Source organism: Telmatherina bonti (assembly GCF_933228915.1).
Source record: "Telmatherina bonti genome assembly, chromosome: 19".
In the NCBI taxonomy this organism is placed as follows: Eukaryota; Metazoa; Chordata; class Actinopteri; order Atheriniformes; family Telmatherinidae; genus Telmatherina; species Telmatherina bonti.
Window position 1 is genome coordinate 18,344,420 of NC_136617.1, and position 23,941 is coordinate 18,368,360.

Consider the following 23,941-nt stretch of genomic DNA (forward strand, 5'->3'; position numbering starts at 1 on the left):
CTTTTAGCTACTGTTAGCAATAGGCTAATAAACACATAAATTCACATTCAACTATGGCAACAGATTTCCTTGCATGCAGAATATGTAGGGACACAATATGATGACATTATGTACACATTTATCTTTCTCTTGTGTCTTTTCCTCCTCTTCTTTCCTTCTTTTTCCAAACTGGACACCTGCTGTCTTATATTTTCCATCCTTTAGCCCTTTACTAAACTAATGAGAACCCAATCATTGATGCAATTTACGTCCATCTTCTGCTTCTGCATTCATGAGCTGAAGGCTTTACATTTTGTTGGAACAAAAAGATTAAAAAAAGAACAAAAAGAAACTCACACAATTAGGAAAAAAAAAACTCACACAGTCTAATTTTTACAGACTGTGTGAGCTGACTGTGTCAGCAAAATAACACCAGCCTAAGTATAGTTATATAAAACCAAAACTTTATTGAAATAATGTTTATTTTAAAGTATTTAGTAACTAGATCATATTTTCCCCACATTTCCCACACTCAAAAAAATGATTTGTTGGGTGAACATAATTTTATTAAGGTAAGAGGTTGCACGAAATAATTTTATCTGAAGCTAGATATTTTAATTATGTTGACTGAACAAATAATTTTTAAGTGAATTCAAATAAAATTGATTATGGAACTCCTACTCAACTATTTTGAGTATATTTTAAACTAATGTCATTAGTATATTCAATTAAACCCATTTTAAATGTACTTAAATAAATTAAGTATGCTTTTTTTTTTTAAAAAAAGTGCACTTTTAATTAAATTAATTAAATACTATTCTTTTTTAAAGTTGACAAGTGAAAGATTTTTAGTTATACAACCCACTGAACCACAAAATGTGTTTAGACAACCATCTTTAATATCGTTTCCATATTTAACACGTCACATCAAAGGTAATGACTTCAGAATATGTTTTTCACCATAAAAAAAAAAGTCAAACCTGCAGTGCATAAATAACACTGTTAACATTAACAGATATATTAATCTGTTTGCAAAAGAAAAATGCTGCTTTGATTGTGTAAACTAGAACCATTAATAAAGAAAAATCTGGTACATTAAGTCTGCATATACATAATACAATAGAATTAGTTGAATGCAAGGTACAAATGAGCAATATTTATTTATCTTAATTAGCTTTTAATTCTAAATATCAAAAACAAGAAAGCAGTAACCTGCTAATCACCTGCCGACTGTAAGCATAGGGATGGAATGAACAACATAAACTGACACTGTGTAGTGTCCTTATCAGTGTATGCTTCACAATAGTACAATTACTGTTGCAGTTTAAGTGGTAGGCATCCTTTATAGAAGTTACTCAACAGCTTTTTTGCACAAATATCAATGTATTCAATTGAGAACTTTACGTAGAGGAAAAAACAACTTTCAGCAACGTTTAAATCCCAAACCATAAATACTGGGCAAACATCTGAAAAAAAAAATTACAGGTTACTGACTCTGAAATAACCATATTATCAAAAAGCAATGTTTCATCTCTTTGTTGAGTATAAGATTAACCTAAGTGCATATCCTGTCACTTTCTTAAAATGTTGGTCTGAAACAGGCAAGAGGCGATCCTTCATTACTGCCCTAACACATAACAACAAGCATGTGTATAAAAGTGTCTCCTTACCACTGCCTGCATGAATACAGCTATCTTCTACAAATAAAAAAAGAAATTGTGGAAGTCTTTGTGATGCTACTTTAAAATTCACAGTAACCATTTCTTTCACAACTCACAACACTGAACAACAATTGTGGCTGAAGAATCTTTACAGTCCAACACTGATTTTGTTCTTTATTCCAAGGACTTTGGGGGTAAGCTTTTCCCCATCCATTTCCATGAGTACCTTTTGAATGAATTCATAGTAGTGTCTCAGTTCCTTGGGGTAGGCCAGGTCCAATGCATAGATCACTCCAAGCATCATTGCACAAGCTTGGGCTGCAGATACAATGTTGTCCAGGATGATTGCTCCATCAACACAAATTCCAATGTCATCATGGTGTCCAGGATCTCCACCGTCCTTGCTGATGACGTAAATGCCCATAGACCACTTCTGCATGTCTGTCTGGATGGCATTTCCTTCGATGTCCTGCATATTTTAAGTAAAAAGGAAAAAATGGAAAGATTAGAATTCTTTGCCACAAAAACAATATTTTAACCGGACATTTTACATCTGCACAACAGTCATTTTCAGATTTCAATCAGGGCACTGTCCATTTGTGCATCCAGTGTTTCATGGGCACTGTGTGTTCCAAGGTGTGCTTTTATATAAGCAACAAAAACAAAGCATTTTACTCTGACATGAACAGGTAAAGCAGCATAAGACTCATCACTACATGTAAAAGATTTGAGAATTATGTACTGTAACACTATTTGCCATAAACTTGCTTGTATGAATCAATGCATGACAGTCAGGTTGGCTCAAACTGATTGTTAAGTGCCTTGAGATGACACTGTCATGAACTGGTGCTATACAAATAAAGTTGAGTTGAAATTGAATTAACACCAACTTATTCTTTTAACCCTGAAAGACCCCAGCTTGTAACAATACATCACTTTAAGCCATCCTTAAAAATGACTTGCCAATGTTATTTTTTTAAACTCTAAACCACATTTACATAATAATTGGGTCTTATTGTTTGTCCTCACACCACTGAAAGACAAAAGATGTTTTTATGGCTCGATAATTTGCTCACGGCTTTACACTACCTGTAAACTTTTCATCAGAATAATCTATTTTTATATTGTTTGACTAGATTGGTCCTGACTCAAGTAGATAAAATCTTAAAAACCGTATTTTTGTGAGATTATGAAATGAAAATGAAAAATACTTTATTAATTCCCAAAGGGAAATTCAATACATTATGTTTGGAACATATAAATCAAACTAGATTTAGAGCTCATTATATCTGATGTTGCAATACTGCAACAGTGGGTTATGGCCAATTTACACCAAGCGTGTGTGCAACGCATTTTGTCTCCGCCGCAGTTTTGCTCCAGCCTCTGTGGCGTGTCGATATACAGATTACAGAGTCCCTCAGATGCGGAGTGGCTGTAACTGCAGTATGGATAACAGTCAGAGTTCAGGAAGTAGCATGAATTAAGCATCAACATTTACTACAGCATCGAGTGTGGATGAAGATGCTTAAGTAAAAAGAAAAATATGTCCGTCTGCCTGTGGGAGGATCGTTTTCTGGTCGTTTGGCGAAGGTAGAAGGGTTAGAAGAGGTAGGAGAGGGAGCTGGTTTCCCCCTAAACCAGAGGAGAGATTTTATATTTAAATATACCGCATGTTTTACACTGGTCCCGTGTCCCATTTCCTGTCTGGCTCTGTTTGAACTAGTGGGATTGACGCGGTCTGAAAGCAGTCTGTCAAAAACAGATCTGCTGTGTATCTTAAGCAGAGAGCGGCAACATGTTGCATCTGTGACGGACACGTGCCATTGCATGCCCTGTGTAAATCACACCATTGACTAAAATGGGCGCGATCAGCTCCAGTGGCCGTGGTTTAAACAGAACGTGTTGCTGACAGACCTGGTGGAATCTGGCCTTTAGAGGGGTACATGAAACAGCTTAAGACTCTGCACCTTACTTTTGTTCATTCATGGAGAACAAAAATGGCCATAGAAATATAATAAATGTCATTATTTAATGAAACAGATTTAAATTATGTAAAAAAGAAAAAAAGTAATAAATTAAAGTTTAAACTATATTCATCAGACAGAAAAGTACTGTTTCTGGTATTTATGGCGATGGGCATTCCCAAGCCATGACGTTCTGCCAAGGAATTTTGAAATGAAAGAAAATGAACAGAAATAAAAGAAGTAAAACACATTTTTTAAAGCATCCTAAAACCACAACTAGCAGGCAAAAAGTGTTTGACTGCTTATTTCTATTTGTGCATTTTACAGATTTTAACACAACAGACACTTCTGTTGTACACTGAAGAGACCCAGTGGGGAGCCAAAACTAAAGGGCAAACAACTTCAGAATCTGAAAAACAGGTTACATTCAGAACATTAAACTTACCATATACTCATGGATCAGATGTCCATCATCCTCACCAAGGTAGATGCAAAGTGCTCTAAGAACTGCTGCCCTTTTTGAATGAACATCATTTGATGCCTGTGTGAAGAGATGCACTGATTACAAACATTTCCAGTCATTAAAATAATTACAAAAATGTTTTTATTTACCAATCCAGTTATCTTAACAATATCCTTATCCCTTTGATAACAAAATAATGGTGGTGTGGCTATATGTGACTTGAATGAATGTAAAGACAGAAAGAGCTGTACTAAGCAAACGCTTGGTGAAGCGCCATCTGAGTCACATTTTTACGTGTCGCGTACACCTTTGTTATTATGTGGCTTCCAGAGATTGTGAAATGTGACAGAGGGAACCTGACCAAGCATTAATTTATGATGAGTTTAGAGAACATGTTGGCTAAGCATCAAAAATCTTGCTCAGTGCAGGTGGTGTACATGAACTGTCCCACCAGAGAAAGGGCTGGCTGTGCTAATCTACCAAAGCATGTCAACATGTCAAGTATTTCTTTGGAAATGTGTTTTATTTTAACAATCTAGCCTATACTAGAACTGAACATCTTAAAGTACACATTTTGACAACAATGACTGAACAGCTACCTCTTGTAAGATCTGCAGATGTTTGGCTAGTTTCTGACCAGTGACACCTCCCTTCTTCTGGAAAATGGATGTCAGATGAGGCTGAAGACTGTCCAACCGTGCCATGAAGGTCGTCTCAAGTGGATGTGTTGTAATTCGCTGAAATTCAGCATTTATCTGTTGCATAAAAAAGTGGCAGAAGAAAAAGAACACAGCTCAGTTATTTACAAAATAACATAACAGATAGAGGAATTGCACAATGAAGAGAGTCCCACTGGATGGAAGCAAATATGCATTTTACCTCATGAATATGGAAAAGTGCAGGCCACCTCATTTTCATCTCTCCAGCACCTGGACTTCCATGCACCACCTCTTTTCTTCGGTAGGAGAACGTTTTAGACATCTTCTCTCTGACAACTGATTCCCGGTTTCTTTGTCTGACATCAGTCAAAAGTTCAACTCGCAAGTTTTCCAGACTGTCATCTGTTTGACCAGTGGGGTGTGAAGGACAATAGTTGACCTCTGCCTTTTTAGCTTTCTTTACATTTTTGGCTGGGAAGCATTCATCTCTTGATTTATTTTTCAATGCATTAACAGTCACTTCAGGACATCCAATGTTTCGCATCTTTGTCCGGTAATTGGCCATCTTGTATTTCAGGCTAATCATCCAGCTGTAGTATCCAGTGGCAGACTGATCTTGCAAACAAGGAAATTTTTTGATGAGCGCCTCTGCTACATCATCTATCTGCTGATTTTGTGGATATGCTGTATACTGGAAAATTTCTTCAGCCAGTTTTTCAAGGATGTCAGACTTCAGCCCTGGTGAAATCTTAAGACTTGTGCTAGTTTCTCTGAATATCCCATTTCCTTGTTGAAGCTGAACCTCCACATTGTATGGAAAGCAAGGAATGGTGAAGTCACGTGGCCATGCACATGTTCTCAGCTCACTGTCTGAATGAGACAGAATGATGGTGGTGTCAGAGTCAGATGAAGACAATGAGGACACACTCTGAGGTGTGTGAATGCTTGTGGGGCTTGCAGAGGATCCAGCAGGGGTTGCAGAGTTTGGCCTTGAAATGGGATTCATATCCAAAGAATTTTGTACATACACAAGCTTAATTGTTCCTCTGTCCTGAATGTCTTGCACTGATGTAATGTTCATGAACTCATTGTTGAAATCAGGATCCATGAATTGAATGCGAAAGTCTTTTTCAATTCCAAATGTATCACAAATTGTTTTGTGCAAGTCCATTAAAGTCTTTGGCTTTCCTGAGTGGAGATCAAGTCTTCTGTAGTCATCCTCTTCTACGATGACTCTCAGCTTTATGGGCTCTGCCATTCTTCAATCTATACATGAAAAATAAAAATAAACCAATGAGTAAACCGAAGAACATATAAGAACAACATGATATAGTGTGATATGACCTTGTATATGTATGAATCTTTTAAGTGTCACCATTCGGCGGCCTCCAATCCTGTAATCTGCCAAGGGGTACGGGTCCATGAGGGCATCAAATTGAATGAGGGAGACTTGAGAGGTTGGGCACAACTCAAATGACCTAAAATGTTCCATATACCAAGCACTGCACTCTTTGACAATGAAACTCAAATTTCCCTCCAAAGCAACCATCTGGACAACTTCTGCAAAGTCTGGCAAGCCACCAGTAGAGCCACAAACAACACATAAAAGTAGGGATAAAAAGAAGACAGAGAATCAAACATTACCTTAAGTGTATTACAGTCACTGCATCACCAAGAGCCTTACATCTTGAGAAAAAAAAAAAAACTTTGTAAGTTAGTAACTTTTACCTTGAAAATACTTAATGTGAAGGTACATTAAAATAAATTTCCCCTAAAGCGAGTAAAACTGTTTAACATACTAAAATGGTGTTGCTGCCCCATAGGACAATGGTAATCATACGTTACAGGCGCCGAAAACACATTATTGGCAACCTACTTTTGATTTTATGAACACTTTTAAAAATGAAAAGCATTCTTAGTTTAACCCATCTTTTGCTAATGATCACGGTGAGATTGAGAGACATGCTACAACATAAATTTGATTACATTTCCTTGGCACAATTCACAGTTTTGTAGATGAAATTAATATATTTTTATAACTTGCATGATTTACAAGATGAACATGGCAGTAAGGATTTTTTATTGTACTCACCTAAGGAAAATTAAAAGTCTGAAGCTTGGTTGAAAATCCGATGTGATAAACCTGACAAGGTTCAACAATACAAAAAACATGTTATCAACATTATTTCTGTAAAGACATGTAATGTAAATCTTCTTATTGGATACAAAATCATGAGTAGAAAAAGTCCACATCTCAACTGTGCCTCAGCATGACTGAAATATGCACCAGATGACAGATTAGTTAGGGAAAGGAAAGAAATGCTATGCTATGTTATGTTAGGTCATCTGTGTATGGTTTTAGGTGTGGAACTCAATTAAAAACTCATCTAATTACCACAAAGCTTTTAATTTATCAGTCTCAATGTCATTTTAATCGCATATTTATTGTCCCAAAAAGTATCATTATTAGTATATTTAAATTTCACAAAAGGAAATAATAGCCACAAACAATCAAAAATACATTTTTTAAAGTGGAAAAGAAATATAAGCTAGCCAAATTGAGCAAACACAAAATGTAAGTGCCATTTTTTAATACTTTAACTAACATGCTTCCCTTTAAATAAGAGTACAATATGTTACAGTACTTTTCACTTTTAAAATGTTGTGTTCATTAACAGGAATCACTACTACTACTGTTATTTAGAAGATGCTTTGTTTTCAAAGTAACTTGTGTAGGGCCATTATTGCAGGAATATTTCTGACAAGACATTGTTTAAATAATATTCTGCAATAATAGCCCTTATAGACTTGCAATCAGAGAACAACACGAGCAATAAAATCAAATGGATAAGTGCCGACCACACTGCTGAGTTTAGTTGGAATCGGGTGCTATTGTGTACTTCAAAAGGTTTCTTTGTATGTCTGTTTGTTTTAGTCCACCCCCCCCCCCCCCCAACCCCCCCCCCCCCCCGTGTCATAGCGAAGAGTAAAAGACACGTTTTTTCACGTCTGCCTTTAGAAGTCTCGTGTAACACCTGAAAATGTCGCTAGATGTTTTATTTAAAAAAGAATTGTTGTTAGAGGGGATGGGAAACTCGCTGAATATAGGAATAAAAGTCACCGAGTACTCCTGTGTGCATCAGTGTAATCGGTGTACCCGGAAATCGGCACTGACAAACGTTCCGCATTGCTTCTAATGCAAACTGTCATTAAATGCGTTTATGTAAAAAAAGAAAGAAAAAAAAAACTCACGCAATAAGCATCAAAGTCCAATCCGCTTAAGTTAAACTTAACTCACCATTTCTGATACCCCGCCCGGAGCCTAATTATTTGACTATAACACATCGACTTTGACTTAACACACTAAAGCATTCCCATAAGGCTAGCTTAACCGCCCGAATATAATACGTCCTTAGCTGTAAATACTTGAGTATATATTAATTTTAAACAATTAAACAGGGCTTATATCGTGGTCCATGTAAAACTACAACATACCAATGATTTTTAAACACTTACCAAAACACGTAGAGTTCAGCCTGTAACGAGGTAAACAGCGTCTGCAGGGTGTCCAGATTGCAGGTAACTGACCGGCTGCGTCCCAAAATTCTGAAATGGCGGTATATTATTGCGCATGCGCAAAATTCAAACTCCTAACCCGATAGTATGCAACAGTTTGTTACACTTAATTTTTTTGAGTTGCATAGAATTAAATAAAATATGGTAGTCATATCTTTGACAATATGTGTTAAAATTACTTATAGTTTATAGGTGGAGTTAAATAACACAACTATTTCTGTTAACAAATACTTAAATAAGATATGTAACATTTACTAAGGGTCAAAATCACTTTTTTCAGTGCATATAAGAAAACCTACCTCTGGCTACAGAGGTCTGAAAACTCATTAAATCACCAAATTAGTTAAGCTCGACCATGTGCACCAGTGTATTCCGTGTACCAGGTAATTGTGCAATGAAAAACATTTATTGTTGTTTGGAATACACACTCCGATCTCTAATTAAATTCATAATTTTTTTATTTATTTATTTATCTTTCTTTTTTGCATAGTTTTTATGTAATGAATTAATCATAATTACATTCAAGGTATACAGATACTTACAACAAGCTTATTTCTCACTAACTGTGCCACTGCAGTGGAACAAATGACCCATAGAGACAGTATGCTGCCCTGCACACTTGATCACCACTGCTGTGATATTTTTTTAATTATTGAATTATTTTATTGAGCTTTTCTTCTGAGAAATACAAGAGAAGCAAGCCCCTATGGAGGTAGAGACCACTTCTGATAAGCTTTAAAAATCTTATTTCACATCACAATTACAATAAAGCTTGATAGCATATGTTTCTGACTCTTTTCATATTCAACATTTGTATTTAACTTGCAATTAAATCAGTCATGTTGAAGTGTGTGAGAGTTGTTAGTTAAATTTTTTAACGTATTAATTATCTTGAAAGCAATTTGGTTCCACTGACTGTCTTTTTTTTATTTTTTTTTTATTTTTTTACCAATTTTCTCACATGATTTCTCCTTGGTAATCAACTTTTACATATTTATCACATAACATATTCAGCAACATTTTCATTAGTTGCCTGAAATTAATGAATTATATTTTTCTGATGATTGTAATATTTTGCAGAGAAGAACCTTAATTACAGGATAACAGCTCTTCCTCTCTTAATGTAGATTCAGCATTACAATAAAGTTAGTATATGCTCCAGGACCAAAGATACAGCATTGTGGAGTCATACCATAGCTCCACGCTGTACTGCTTAAATGTGTTTGATCCAGAGAAAAGGTCATTTCTGTCTTAATCGCATGTCATTCTTTTGTGTAAGCCAGAGAAATTAGCTACCGACTGTGAATTAGACACTTATTTCCATTTAGGATTATGTGCATGTGAACACTCACATGGAACTAATTCCTTAAATCACGAGTATCTATTCTGAAACCAAGGTAGCATCCAATGCATACTTCAAATTGCTAATTTTTCTCAAGAACATGGCATCTTCTACGCATACCAGTCCTAGGCAGTTGGGTTGAAAAGGTCCACTTGACTTGAAAATGCCTGTCTTTCATGAACTGTCAAGTCTGTGTCTGCTAGTTAAGTAGCTACTTATGTTTTAACAGCTACTTTAAATAGTCAGTGTGAAGCTCTTTTACTACATAATTTACTCAACTTTTGTGATAGACTCTTACTATATTTGATCATTTGTCCTTTTTTTTTTAAAACTTGGGCCTGGTTTTTTTTTTTTTTTTTTTTTTTTTTTTTTAAATAAAGTATGCACATCCACCCGAGAGAGGTAAAATCAAGGCAATATCATAAGTCAGTAATTACACAGTACTTATTATTAAATTGCTTATTAATTAAATTCAGGAATAGTTTTTATTGGAAAAAAAAGATAGACAGTATGTGAGGCTACAGCTACATTGACACAAACAGTAAATCCACTATTCCATGACTGAAATGAATCGTAAAGTGATGAAGAACCAGAAAACCTGAGGATAGTAGCCCAACCATGAGACTGCAAAGAAGACTGACCTGAGCAGTCCTAACAGTGCATTGTTATGGAGTAAAGTGTTCTGTATGATGTGGTGAACTCTCAGCCTCGCCCTCCTGGTGCTGATGTCCTACATGGTGGGAAGAGATGTTCCACTTGTGTGTTCAGCTGAATGACTCACTCTCTGCGGGGTGCTATGGTCACAGGCAGATCTGCTCCTGTACGCTGTGATGATGCTGCCTTACACGACCCTTTGAATAGCAGGGTGGGGACCAAAAGCATGCATGAGAAGTCCTTCAATTTCAACAGCTGGCAGCATGTCTGGATTTCTTGAGTGTGACCTGAATGTAAAGAGTTCAGTTTAGCTAAGAGGCATATGCTGCTTATAGGTTCTATTACTCCTTGTGGGGTCTCTCTGCTAAGTGGTTATTCCCAAAAGTGCAACTCCCCTTTTTAACGTCATGCATGTTTTTGATAATTATTGGTAATTATTGTTGAACTTGTGGTGTTCTTTGTATGCATGAGATTTGAGATACATGAGTACATGTGTGCATAGGATTAGGGAGCTAGAAGTCATGAGCCTCCTTTGGCCAAAAACAGGTGGGTGAGCAAGGGTTGTTCATTCCTGAGGTTGTTATTTTCTTACCAGCGTGAAAAGGACCAAGGTGTTGAATCATTAGTGTAGTTAATGAGCAGCCTTCCCAATTCCCACTCTTCTCATTTCAGTGGGTCAGTTTGGCGTGCAGTAGGTTGGAGACCATGTTGGTTCACATTTGTTAGCCTTATGCGATCTAAATGAGGTCAACTGAAGAGGGACAAGGAGAAGACGGGTCACCAGTTTCTGAAAATGTTGCCGCAAATGAGAAAGCAGTTGACAATTAGTTGTTATTTCCAGACACTGTCAGAATGGACTTATCATTAGCCCTATCAGATTTATCCTGTTCAGGGTTACTACAGGCCTATTCTAGCTGTCATCAAGCGAGTGGGACACTTTAGACAGTCTATCATAGGGGTACAAAAAACTGCTCACACTTAAAACATCAGCAAACCAGAAAACCCAACCTGCAAACCTTACAGAGAAAACAAGGACATCTGAAGAAAAACATATAATATAATATAATATAATATAATATAATATAATATAATATAATATAATATAATATAATATAATATAATAATGTTTTGTGTCTCAGTGCATTGCTTTTTTTTTTTTTAGCAGAATTTCCTCTTTCAATATGAATCTGACTGTGGTCAGAAAGTCATTTCTTTCATTATGTCAGCCATGCATTAGGCATCTACCACTGATGTAGTGCTATACTGCTAAATCTGGCTTGCTTCAGATGAGGAAAAGGGATTTGGTTCATTGAGAGATGAAAAGAGTCATCCTGATACTCGCTGGTTGCTGAAAAGCAATTCTCTCATCATGGGGAATGAACTATGTTCACTTGGTTCAACAGACACAATTTCTAATCAGCCAGCTGCACTAATCAACCTTTCTCGGACAATCCTGTGGCTTTTAGTGCTCAAATAGCCATACAGAGTTAATTAAAGAAAGGAGCAATAGAGTAGAATGGGCTATAATAGGCTGACAATGAGATTTTGGCACTTTTCATGTGATTACTGTTTCTGAAGGCGAGGTGGGGGGGGTGAGGGCAGACAAATTGAGGGAGAAAGTGAAGAATGCCCTCGCTGCTCTTATTGGTTGATTAGGATTTCCTGCTTATCAGAGATAACAGGATATGATGTGCTTGGTGAGTGTATTTGCAAGCATTCATGTGTGTTGGCTTGTGTGTGTGAGTTGCATGTCAGTGAGGAAGATTTATGGTCTGCATGGCTACAATCACCCCACTAGTTAAGCCAAATTACCTCTGCTTTCTCATTTTCTTTTGCTTTTCACTTCCTGCTGTCCCTTCCTTTCACGCACACACACACACATGTATGGACACATGGATATGGCTACCGGGCAAACAGGTGATTAAAAGGTCAGATCCATTAACAGAAAAATGGTAATTATACAGACCGTGATTAACAAGGGTCACACATACACAATTGTGAGTGACCACACATTGCAAAAACTCAAGACTTACATAAATTGGACTCATGAAAGCATCTGAACGTCTCGGATTCTGGATTTTCTAAGAATCAGCTGAACTGACTAAACTTGACTTTTAAAAATGATTTGTCAAGATATTCAAGACAGATTTTTTTTTCTGTGGATATATATATGTCATGATGTATATCTGCAGCATGATTTAAAACTATGTGTCAGTGTCAAAAAACAGCAAAACTCCCAAGTCGTTCTTGATTATTTCATGACTTGGAATCAATGCTAAAAACATTGACTCTGATAAACAGAGTGTTGAACTAAGGGCGGGTCTTATCTCACTAATCTAGTCTCCAAGTGATGTCGGTGCATCAAGCAGACATGATGAATGGAGATTTTAGGGTGGGTCCAATCCCGCAGCAGGTAGTTCATTTGTGCCACGAAGGGTTTATGGAGTGAAGTCAGCATGGATAATGCAACGCAATCTTGTGCCCGATCGTGCAGAGCATTTTAAACATGAATGCTGGGAAATTGTATGTCAGTTGTCCACTCTACAAGCGCTCGTGTCACACTACTGATGGTGTTTGCTGTAAGGGCTTGGATTGCCAGCCTGTATCCACTATAATCTGGGACAAAAGTCAGTGTGAGTGGCATCGAATCCCTGCTCTCACAGCTCTAATGTCACATTCAGTCTTTTCCACAGCCTTAAATAGGATACTGATGCAACAATTCAGTGATTTATTATTTTCCCAGATAATTCCTACCCATGAATGGTTATAGTTAGGAGTTAAAAGTAGGGTTTGTAGGGTTAGAATTATACAAATGGTTATGATTTAGCTTAATAGTCTTTGGCTACTGTTACAGAACAGCTGCCTATCAAAACTTCTAATCTAAACATTTTTAAGTTTGGGTTATGATACTACTCCATATTAAACATTCAAACAAATGTTCTTATATGCAAGTGTTTGGGTGTCTGCTGCAAAACAAAAAAAGAAAATTCTTGGAAGTAGGCAAATTGATTTGTAACTGTACTCTTAAGGAGATTTGATGTCCCTGCTATATTGTTCCATTGTCCTACATGAGATATATTTACATTAATCCAAAAGGATGCAGTTTATGTCCATTTGGTTGACTACTCGTGCCTGGCAGGTTAGAGCCCTTCACTGGGGCTGGTATCCCACAGATCCTGAGGGACCCAACACCAGTCTTGTGGAACAGGCGGTCTGGTTGTATTTGGTGTGATAATATGAAACTGAAAAATAGAAATTAAAATCAAATTGTAACATCTTCTTGTTTCTCTTCATGCTCCGCTAAGACATTGTTCTGATGTGACGGCATGTGTGGTGAGAGGGTGAGGGAAGCATGCTAATGGCATCTGTGTGTTTGAGAAGTGGGAGACAGAAGAGAAGAGTTCAGAGTTCACTTCTGCTTGTGCACGGCATGGTACAGCCATCCTGAGTACTTCCTGCTCCAGTGGACTTTACAATATATTTTCTCTCCCGCTTTTGTTCCCATTTACTGCAATATTAGCGCATTTGTTTAATACATTTGCTTTTTAATATATCAAATGGCAGCTATTTAGGCAGTCTATAATTAGTATGTCCTCAGTTTAAAACATTATGCTTTAAACAGATTTTTGTTGTTAAAGCCCAGTGAATAAAACTGTGCACATAAACTTATTTTACTTTTCCTATATATAGGTCAGTGGGAGCAGGTGGGTTTGGAAGCTGTCGAAATTTCAGAAGGAGTGGGATTGAAAAAACTTACTTCAGTGCAGGACTCTTCGAAAAAGGTTTAGATGTGTACCTTTTCCAATACACCTGAGTGAAATAACTTGGTTTCGACAGTGTTGTGAAGTTCTGCATGATGACTCATTAAGGGTTCAGGTGTGTTGAAGCAGGGAAACATGGGAACCCTGCAGGAGACTGGCCCACAAGGACTGGAGTTGGAGATCTATGATTGATGCCATCTAATGATGTTAAAGGGAACGTGTTTTTTCTTTAGCCACCTTGCAAAAGACACTTCTAGCCTGACCTTTAACCAACTTTAATGAAACTGAACACTCATTACTTACTTTACATGCAACTGAAATATCATTGTGAGTTCTGCATCTATTCTAGACTTTTCTCCACCATATTTTTTTCTATGTGTCCACGTATAGCTCATTTGTTATATCAGTAACACAATCGGAAATGTGTTTTTATCAATATATGTTCAGGAAAAATCTATTCTATTGTGTAACTTTTTTCTTGGTAAGATAATTGGAAACATTGTAATTTTTTTCATCATTTTGTGGCTCTCCTGCAGTTTGAGCATCTACTTCAGTTGTTTAATCGAACAGAAATAGCCTTTAATTTTCTTTAAAGCTTTTCTCGTATATCAGATTCTTCAGAAAGCTATCCTCAGTCCAAAACTATCCTACTGTCCTGTTTTGTCATCTATAATACTGTTAATGCTTATATATATGAAAAACTTATTGAATTTTATTTATGTTTGATGGTTTCATGTTGACTTTCTTTTTCATAGAACAAAAGTTGAATCATTCATTTAGCTTTTGTTTTGCTGACAGACAAGCACAATGTAGCTGTGATTAGAAAACTGCATGAGTTTAATATTACTCATCTTTCCTTCACTGCGTCGCTTTCTTTTGTCCCACCATTGTATGAAGTTAAATTTCTTTGTCACCGTCTGGTATTTTAAAGGGCTGCCTTCTGATGTGTTGTTGTCATAAGCATGAAAACCTGGTAAAATAGCATTACATAAACCGTTGGAGTGGGAGACGTGAGCGGGACGACAAGTAGACTCCAGAGAATTCACCAGCTGTCTGAAAATGAACAATGTGAGCATGCCAGTAGAGTGTCAGAGAGTTTTTGAACACGCGTGAAGATGGATTGAATACAAGTACTACTTGATGGGGGTACGCGGTACGTGTTTTCCTCTTCAGATTTTGAAGATTACAATCAGAAAGACCAGATTGAGGGTTTGATCTCAGTTAAATATAAGCTGAGCACATGTTGCGATGGCAAAACCAAAAATTGTGACAGATGTCAATATTGGAGCTAAACTGAAATGGTGATTCTTTGTTGTTTAGTCAGTTCTTAAACTAAGTCAGAATTGGTTTTGAAGAATAAGTCAGTCCACGGGAAATGAATTTGATTCTCTGAGGAATATTTAAGAGCGGTTGGATAAGTTTTAAGGTGCCACTTACTGACACACTACATTTAGCACAAATCAACCAACCATCCCTTTAACACCTGGAAATCTGGTTAGATTTTTTTAAATGGATGAGTCGATTTTAGTCTCCAGTCATTTTGCAGATGCTTTTATCATGTGAGAAGTGCTTAATTAACCTAACAGGTATGTCTTTGGATGGTGGGGCGAAACCAAAATACCCGAACCAGCTACCTTTTTGCTATCGCTACACCACTGTGCATTGTAAGTGCAGGGCTTTACTTCAGTGTAAAGCTATGTGTAGCAACACAGATAGCTGTAAAGCACAGAATCATGCATGAACACAATCATTAAGTGCACGTTTTATGGGACTGAAGCCTCAAATTTACCATGCTACATTTCTCATGTGGGTCACAGAGTGGATTGGTCTATGTTAGGGTTAATAAACAGAGCCAAAAGCTGCAGGTCTGTTATTAAACTAATGGAGGAGCAATTCTGTTATATAGACTTTAAACAATTTTCTTCCATATATTATATTTCATTTAACATTAAATGACTATAAATCCCTATAATTACTGTTTTCTTTATTTACATCTTTTATCTCCCTCTATGCAAATCTGTCTTATTCAAATGTATTATTGTGTGTTTTGGGGATATCTACTGTAACCAGATGTCTTAGATGTGCTAATTCATTGTGCTCATTTGGAGTTTGGTCATGTAATCCAATGATGTTCATGGTCTGCCTATGCACATTTTAGGTATATTTTTACATAATGGATTTGCAATGTCATGCTTACAGCAGCAGCTAAAGTTACATCAGGTCACTGTATGAATATTTGATTAATTCAGTCTGCCAAACTGTCCATTCCGTCCTGTGGATATATTCGTTTTATACAAATGATCTGTTCCAGTTCTTAAAATGAACTACTTTACATTTGAGCAGACACATGCCAAACGTCTGATTGAGATTATGATTAATCTTGATTTGAAGTTGATGGAATGTCCAGATTAGTTTTGTAAGATACATAGGCTTAAAGATACAAACTGTCCAGTTAGGTGGGTTATTTGAGGTCTCAGAGAATTTGGATGGCAACTACAAACAAAGTTTTTTGTTTTTTTTTTGTTTAGATTTATGTAATTTGACAAAGATCTAAACATTTACCATGATGTCATAAATATTAGGATTGAAATTTAGTTTGCAGGTTGGAATGTCCTGGTCATTAAAACTTGTGCTCAGTGCTCAAACATGGTCATTGTAACTCAGCTGCAGACAAAATCAGGAAAAACCAAAGTAAAAGATAACACCTACTTAACAAAACAAAGAGCTGACTGAATGAAAGTGCAAGTAAAGCACAAAAGACAGGGAAAATCCAGATTAACATAAAATAATACAAACTCAATAATCACCAACCACTTCAGGTAAATCCTTTTAAATTATGCAGTGATTTTCACTGAACTGTGAAGATTCTGTTGTTTCCTGAATGCACCATTAATGTTGATTAGCACAATTAGTTACAGGTGTGATAAACGGCATCTCTAGACAAGGAGCTGCTAAAAGCTCACCGTTCTAAGTCAATAACACTTCTTAATAAGTGATAATGTGTAGCTATGTGGAATCAACCACAAATTGTTATGAATCTAATATATGGGTCAATGTAAAATGTTTAATATTCACTGAAACAAAAAAGGTGCACATGTTGGAAAACAAAAAACAGGAGTTTAAGACTTAGTGTTGTTGTTATGTGAGAGGATACCAGGCGCCCTGGAGCAGCTGGAAGAGCTGAAATAGAGGTATTTTCCTTCAGAAAGGTGATCAGTGAGTAAGAGTCTGTGTTATCTAAAAGGAAACTACAACTTCAGGATGAATAATGGAGCACACAAACTGTTTTTGGTTTATGGGAGGCAGCTTGGTGTATTTTCAGCAGCCACAGCCAAATGCTGAATGTCTGTATTTTATGGCTTGTCTTCACCCCTCTTACAATCGTCAGCTGTTTCTTGCTTAAATGTTGTTATGTAAGTGTCAAATAGGAATAATGTTGTCACAATACTTTGTCATTATCTTGTAACTGTGGTGACTGCTCCATATTTTCTTAGTTATTGGCCTCAAATATCACAACCTGGGGAGATAGGCTGTCATGTAATCTTTTTAAATTGTTAAATTTGCTGTGGTCCAACATGGACCATAGTCTAGTTCCTTTGAAGCACCATAAATAAAACCCAAATATAGAAGATATGAATAAGACTGGGAAATGGGGAAAAAAATGCTTTAAGTACAGTTTAAAACAAAAGAAAACAAAAAAAGTTGCTGAAGGACCACGCAATCCAATAAATAGAAATCTAAATGTTAGACAATGAAGCTGCAGTCCTGAAATCTTAAGAGGTTCTGGAGGGATGGCATGTGAGTGTGATGCTTCCACAGCATTTGTTTTGGACATGCTGATGGAATCTTTTCCTGCCAAGTCTTTCTTTAAACCTCTGGAGGATCATCAAGTGAGTTCATTGCAGTGAGAGTTGCAGCTTCATACTCTTATGTGCTGATCTGTATGCTGCTTTTCATTCACTTTGCTTTTTCACTCTGTGCATGCAGGCATATGCATGTGGTACTGAAGTCAACAGAGATGAAAAATAAGTCATTAAAAAGACTTATCTGCCTTTCTTAAAGCCTTGTAATCAAATCACAGCATCTTGTCTGCTTCGGATGGACGTTTCCCTGCATCTACTTCATGGCATCCTCAACTCTAAATCTCAAATTATTTCACTGTGACCTTTACATACCCGCAAAAATAGAGAAAAAATGTACCAAAGGTTTTAAAAAATGTTTTTTTTTTTATTTTTATTTATTTTTTTTTTTGTGTTTTTACTCTCTTGAGCCTCATCATGACTCCAGATCAGTTTCTTGAAATTAAAAAGAAATGGCAGAGAAAGTTTGAATAACAAAATGTAACCGGAGAAAAAAAATGTTGGACCAACAAAAGGAACCTGTAGAAGAAAAGAAAAGTATGCAGGATACCAATTTGCTAACATCAGAACATACTTATGTATAGGACAAATGTAGTTAAATTAATTCTGAATTTTGGTTTATGAAGCCACGCAGCTTCAACAAAATATTAGTAGTACTGTATAATAATAGTAATACTGATAAAAGTACAGTGCAATGAAAACTGGGGGAACGTCCTCAAAGTTTATATTTCTTCATATTTGTAAATGACTGTGAATTTATACAGACGGCATTGCATTTGAAGTAGTAATTGCAGTTGATAATTTTTCCCTGATGTTCACCAACTGTTAGCTTGAATTAGCTGTTATTTTTGTCTGGTTTTTTTTTTTTTTCCCACACATAAGGGATGTTCCTCATTAAATCCTGCTAACAGTGTAGTAGAGAGAGATAGCAGGAAAACTCGAAGCAATCTGGTTTGCAACATAACAGTTGTAGCATCTATTAAAATGTGTTTTGAAATGATCTGGCCATCTGGTCACACACCTCGAGTGTGTGCACTCTCACACCTCCAGCCCAAGCCATCACATTCATACATAAATTACATGGGTGATGCGATGTGACTTCAACTAAAATGCCTGGCAGCTGCATCGTATATGCTAGTCAAATGCCGCAAGCGAAATTCCTACTTCACTGTATTGCACAAATGGTCCGGTCACGTTATTCTACTTCTTATGCGTTTTAACATAGAGGCCATCTTATGCTCTGCCTGCTGTTACTGCCCTGACCCAGTTTGTATCTGTAGCGCTCTACAGCACCGATTTTATACCTGGCTAAGAGTCCCCCTCCCTTCCCCAAACATGCACATAAACAGACACAAACTAAACTTCAACAAGCAGTAGAAAATACACAACGGCATATGGAAAAGACATGCACGCAGGCACAGAAGAAACATGCACACAAAGGCCATGGGAAGCTGCTGCGTGTGATTGGTGTGAAAATAAACAAATACGGGCTTTGATGTTGGGACATTATTTGTGAACAATTGAGAACACTATGTGGTGGTGGTGGTGGTGGGGGGGTATATGTAAATGTATATGTGCGTGCTTTGCTGTGTGACTTGGTGGGTTTCTGTGAGTGTGAAACGAGGTGTGTTTACCCCTGAGGAGGTGGTATTTCATCTTTTCCTGCATCAGTTCTGCCCTATAGGGGGTAAGAGGTGTTTGTGTGCGTGTGTGTCTTTTCTCAAACTGAGAGAGAGAGAGAGCGAGAGAGAGCGAGACAGAGAGAGAGAGAGAGAAGAAGATATTAAGGAAAAGGAAAGGAAATCTTTCCAATTTTCCCCCTCCCACCCAAGATGTTAAAAAAAAAAAAAAAATCATGCTAATATACACATTCAGGAAGAATTTCCTATATATCTCTTTTTCAGTATTTATGTAAATCAACATCTTTTCAAAACGAATAACACCGAAGCAGGAAATATTTGCAACAATTAACCCTGTTGGTAACAATCCACACACGAGCAAGAATTCAATTGCTGAAGCAAATAAAACCTGTCAAGACAACTTTCTTACTGCATCACATATCATTGTGGTAAACACACTTTGGCACAGTGAGTGTGTATCAGGTATTCAATTTGCTGTAAAAAATTTCATTAAGAAAACTTGAGTGCAAACATTGCGTAGTCTTGCTTTGATTTGTGCATAATTGCTAAGCTTTGCTTGGACACTTCATTTTACTCTTTTTACTCTTCTGAATGGACAGAATTAAAGCATCAAGGACCCCTTTTTTTTTTTTTTTTTTAACTGTTGTCTAATTATTTGTTTCACTTGCTGTGACAAAAAGGACAAAGAAAACCAATGTCAAGTATTCTCTGAAAGACAGCTCCTTTGCTATTCAGCAGCCTTTATTCCTCACCTAGAGTTAAATTATTTAAGAAGTTTCCCATAAAAAAACTCTTTTTCATCAAGTGTCAATGTCTGAACCCGTCGTGATAAACATCCCCTTTTGTATTGCACAGAAATTGTCTTAGTCTTATGTCTGCCTTTACTGAATGAATGTAACTCACTCTTTCATCTATGTGATTCTTAATGGTTTTCTCTCTATGCTTCCCCGTGTCTCTTTTGCAATATTAATTCGAGCCCTCATGCCCACCCCATCTGTTTCTCTTTTAATTCTCCCTATAAAAGTCATTCATTCTGAAATGATAACGAGCTCAGTTCTTTCCTTTCAGTCTGGCAAAGATTATAATTATAATCATTACAGTAATGTTAACAATGCAAAATAATATTCAGTAGTCGAATCTCACGGTGCTGTTGGAGCTCTCTTGAGTCTTTAGAGCCCCTGTTCTTTGTCACATTTTTGGCCACTATAGTCTATAAAGATTATGTCTGTGTGTGTTTAATACACCTGAGGTTGGGCCTAATTGTTCCCCCTCCCCCCCTCCTCTACTTACAAGTCAGTTTATTATAATGAGACAAAATAGGGGCAGATTTTTCTGTCATAATCTGTCATAACCTCCCCAGTACGGTAAGCCATTTAGCACTGAAATTTCAGGAACAGTCATATCAGCGTCTTCATCTTTGGACTTGTCTAAAATACAAACAATGATGGGAAGAGAAAAAAAAAAAAAGTTTTCCACTGTGCCTCAGTCTATCTTGCTGTGAAGTGAGGTTGTGTTCACATGTGGCTTATTCTTTCCACATTGGAGCTTTAACCTGTGTTTGTGGATGACAGTGTACTGCGTTCATAGGAAATTATTTCTGGAAGTGTTTCTGAGCCCATGCAGTGATTTCCAATAGAGAATCATGCCACTATTAATGCAGTGCAGCGCAATGGCTCTGGAGATCTTAGACATCCATTATTGATTTTCAACCACATTTCTTGTGCAGATGTCTCCAAATTTTTAGAAATCTTTTGATGATATAATGTACTGTAGATGATAAAATATTCATAGTCTTTGTAATTTTGCATTTTTCTTAAATTTCCTCGTACTATTTCAGTGAGGTTTTTTTTGCAGATTACTGAACCTCAACTTATTTTTACTTCTAAGAGACTCCTTTTGCAAGATATGTTTGGCGCTGTTTTTAGGGCTAATCACATTACTGACCTGTTGCCAATTAACCTAATTACTGTAGTTGCATCACGCCGGCTGCTCTTTTTCAATTGCTAACTTTTCCAGCCTTGTATCGCTCATGTCTCTTTGATATGTTTTTTATGTTTCATTGTGAATAATATATTGGTTTATGTGATTTGTTAATAATTGCAATCGGTTTTAATTTGGGTCCCAACATTTTTTAATTGAACTTGTAAAACAGAATATTTGCTTTCTGATGGCCTTTTGTAGGATATTTTAAAATGCAATGTTTAACATCTTAGTTTTCTCACTAATATAATTTCTTAGGTAAAAACATCCAATGCATCATTTTCTTCTTGCATTTCATAACAGGACTTTAGGACTTTTTATTTTTTTTATTTTTAAATGGAATTCATTAGCTGCCACCGTTTAGTGTTGAGTATTTCAATTAAGGCTTTTTTCATCTTAAAAGGTACATACTTAAAAGGTATATTGTTGACCTTACCTTTGCATCAGTGATGGTGCGCGGTAGACATGCAACAATGTCAGAATAAACACTGACACTTGCAAGTAAATAAGTCATAACTGAGAGCATTGTTCCGAAACTAACTTTTCTTACAAAAACAGTTGGCAGTTTGACCGCTTACTTGGAAAGGCAATAAGGGTACTTTCAGTACTTTGATCATGAATATTGAAAGGTAACTGCAAAAAAAAAAAAAAATAGGAAAGTTACATCATTTATGAGAGCTGGCACTTTTTCTTGTCATCGCAATGGGAATAAACATGACAGTTGTGAGTGCTTGTGATTTAATGGGTCATCATCTGTTCAGAATTACCTTTGAGAACAAAGTACAACCACTTCTTCCTACTCTAAGAGAGGTAACATTTCTGTATACAACTTCCATGAACGTACACACAGACCAGAGTTTAATTATGTTTTGGAGCGCATAGTGAAAACACATTCTTGCTCTCAGCCTTCAGCTTTTTTTTTTTTTCTATTTTAGTCTTTATCTATAACTGCTACCATGTGGGTGGTATTTGTTTCAAATAATGGATTTTGATTTTGTGTGTTGAAGCTTTTGAATTGTACAGGATCATAGTAACACAGATTTAGCTTCGGCAATGGCCTAATCTCCTTAACCCTGTTTGCTTTGTTTAGGAAAACCAGAGCAGTGTATCAAGTCAGCCAGTATGTCTTGGATGACTGTTCTGTCTTGTAATGTTGGCTTTTCTGTGTTAAATGTGTGTGTGTGTGTTTGGGTATGAAGTTCCAGTAATCCCAGTGGCTAAAATGGTAATCCCCTCAAGCTGCCCATTAGCCTCTTGACACACATACAGACACATACAATGCATACACACGCAATACCTCAGAGGCAGTCACCCAGGTGTCAAGCAGAGTTTTCCTCAGAGGAAGATCACTATGATCATCCACAGAACCTGCCCACTGCCTCTGAGAGGAGCAATGGAAACACTGGTTGGCAATGCATACAGATAAAAAAAAAAAAAGAGGGCCAAAGACATAGGGAGTAATGAAAAAAGAAGTGGGAAAAGGAGTAGAGAGAGAGAAGCTAGTTTTGGATGACTGGAGAAAAGGAAATCTGGAGAGAGTATATGGCAGAGTAATTGCAAGGAGGAACAGGTAAAGAAAAAGGATTAAACGCAAAAAGGAAGAGTCATTTCTCCGTGTCTTTCTGCTCTGACCCCTGCATTAAATGTGATTATCTTGAGAAATCAAAGCTTGGAGAGAATTTCCTCGATGCTATTTGGAGAAAACTATTTTATTTATTGGTTGTTTTCTTGAATATAATGGTTTCCATTATTCTTGCTTTTTTTTTTTGTGTATTCCTCATTGTTGTTTGTGTCTCCAGGATGACATCACTGATATGCTTTGGCAACTAAATCTCACGACATAATGTGTAAAACATGTTTGCTTAGAGCAAAAAAAGCTAAAAAATTATATTGAAAGATTGTACTACGACTATGTATTTCTTGTCTATTTTCCCTTTTTTTTTTTTTTTTTTTAATATGACACTAATCTACCTAGATGATATCCACATGTCACTGCATAAAGATTTTCACCATCGGTGGTGAAATTAAGTTGATATGCACAATACAGCATGACAACTACATTAAAATGTACATATTTTTCATTTGATGAGCTCATCTATGAAGAAGGAGGAGTGGGGGGGTGGGTAATTATGTTGGCAAACTCCTATTCAAGAGACCCTGGGACTTTAAGCTACCCAACACAATACCTTCACACAATGATGCTGACAGCTTTCTCAATCAGTTGTGTACAATTCATCATGTTTTTTTTTTTTTTTTTTTTACTTTGCTCTCACTCATGCATGGTTAGGGTTAGGAAGTTAAGTGCATGGTGATGGTTAGAATTAATACGCAATGTATTGCTATGTAGAATTTTATGCATGGGCTTGTACCATAGTTTGCAGGTGATATGTGTTGGACACTTC

At 36.6% G+C, this 23,941-nt stretch overlaps 1 protein-coding gene across 1 annotated transcript in view; it reads left to right on the plus strand.

Moving 5' to 3' along the window:
* csmd3b (CUB and Sushi multiple domains 3b) overlaps positions 1-23,941 on the plus strand; it is a gene marked incomplete at both ends in the record, with an annotated part of 385,522 nt that overhangs the window by 84,000 nt on the left and 277,581 nt on the right. The window lies entirely within an intron of this gene.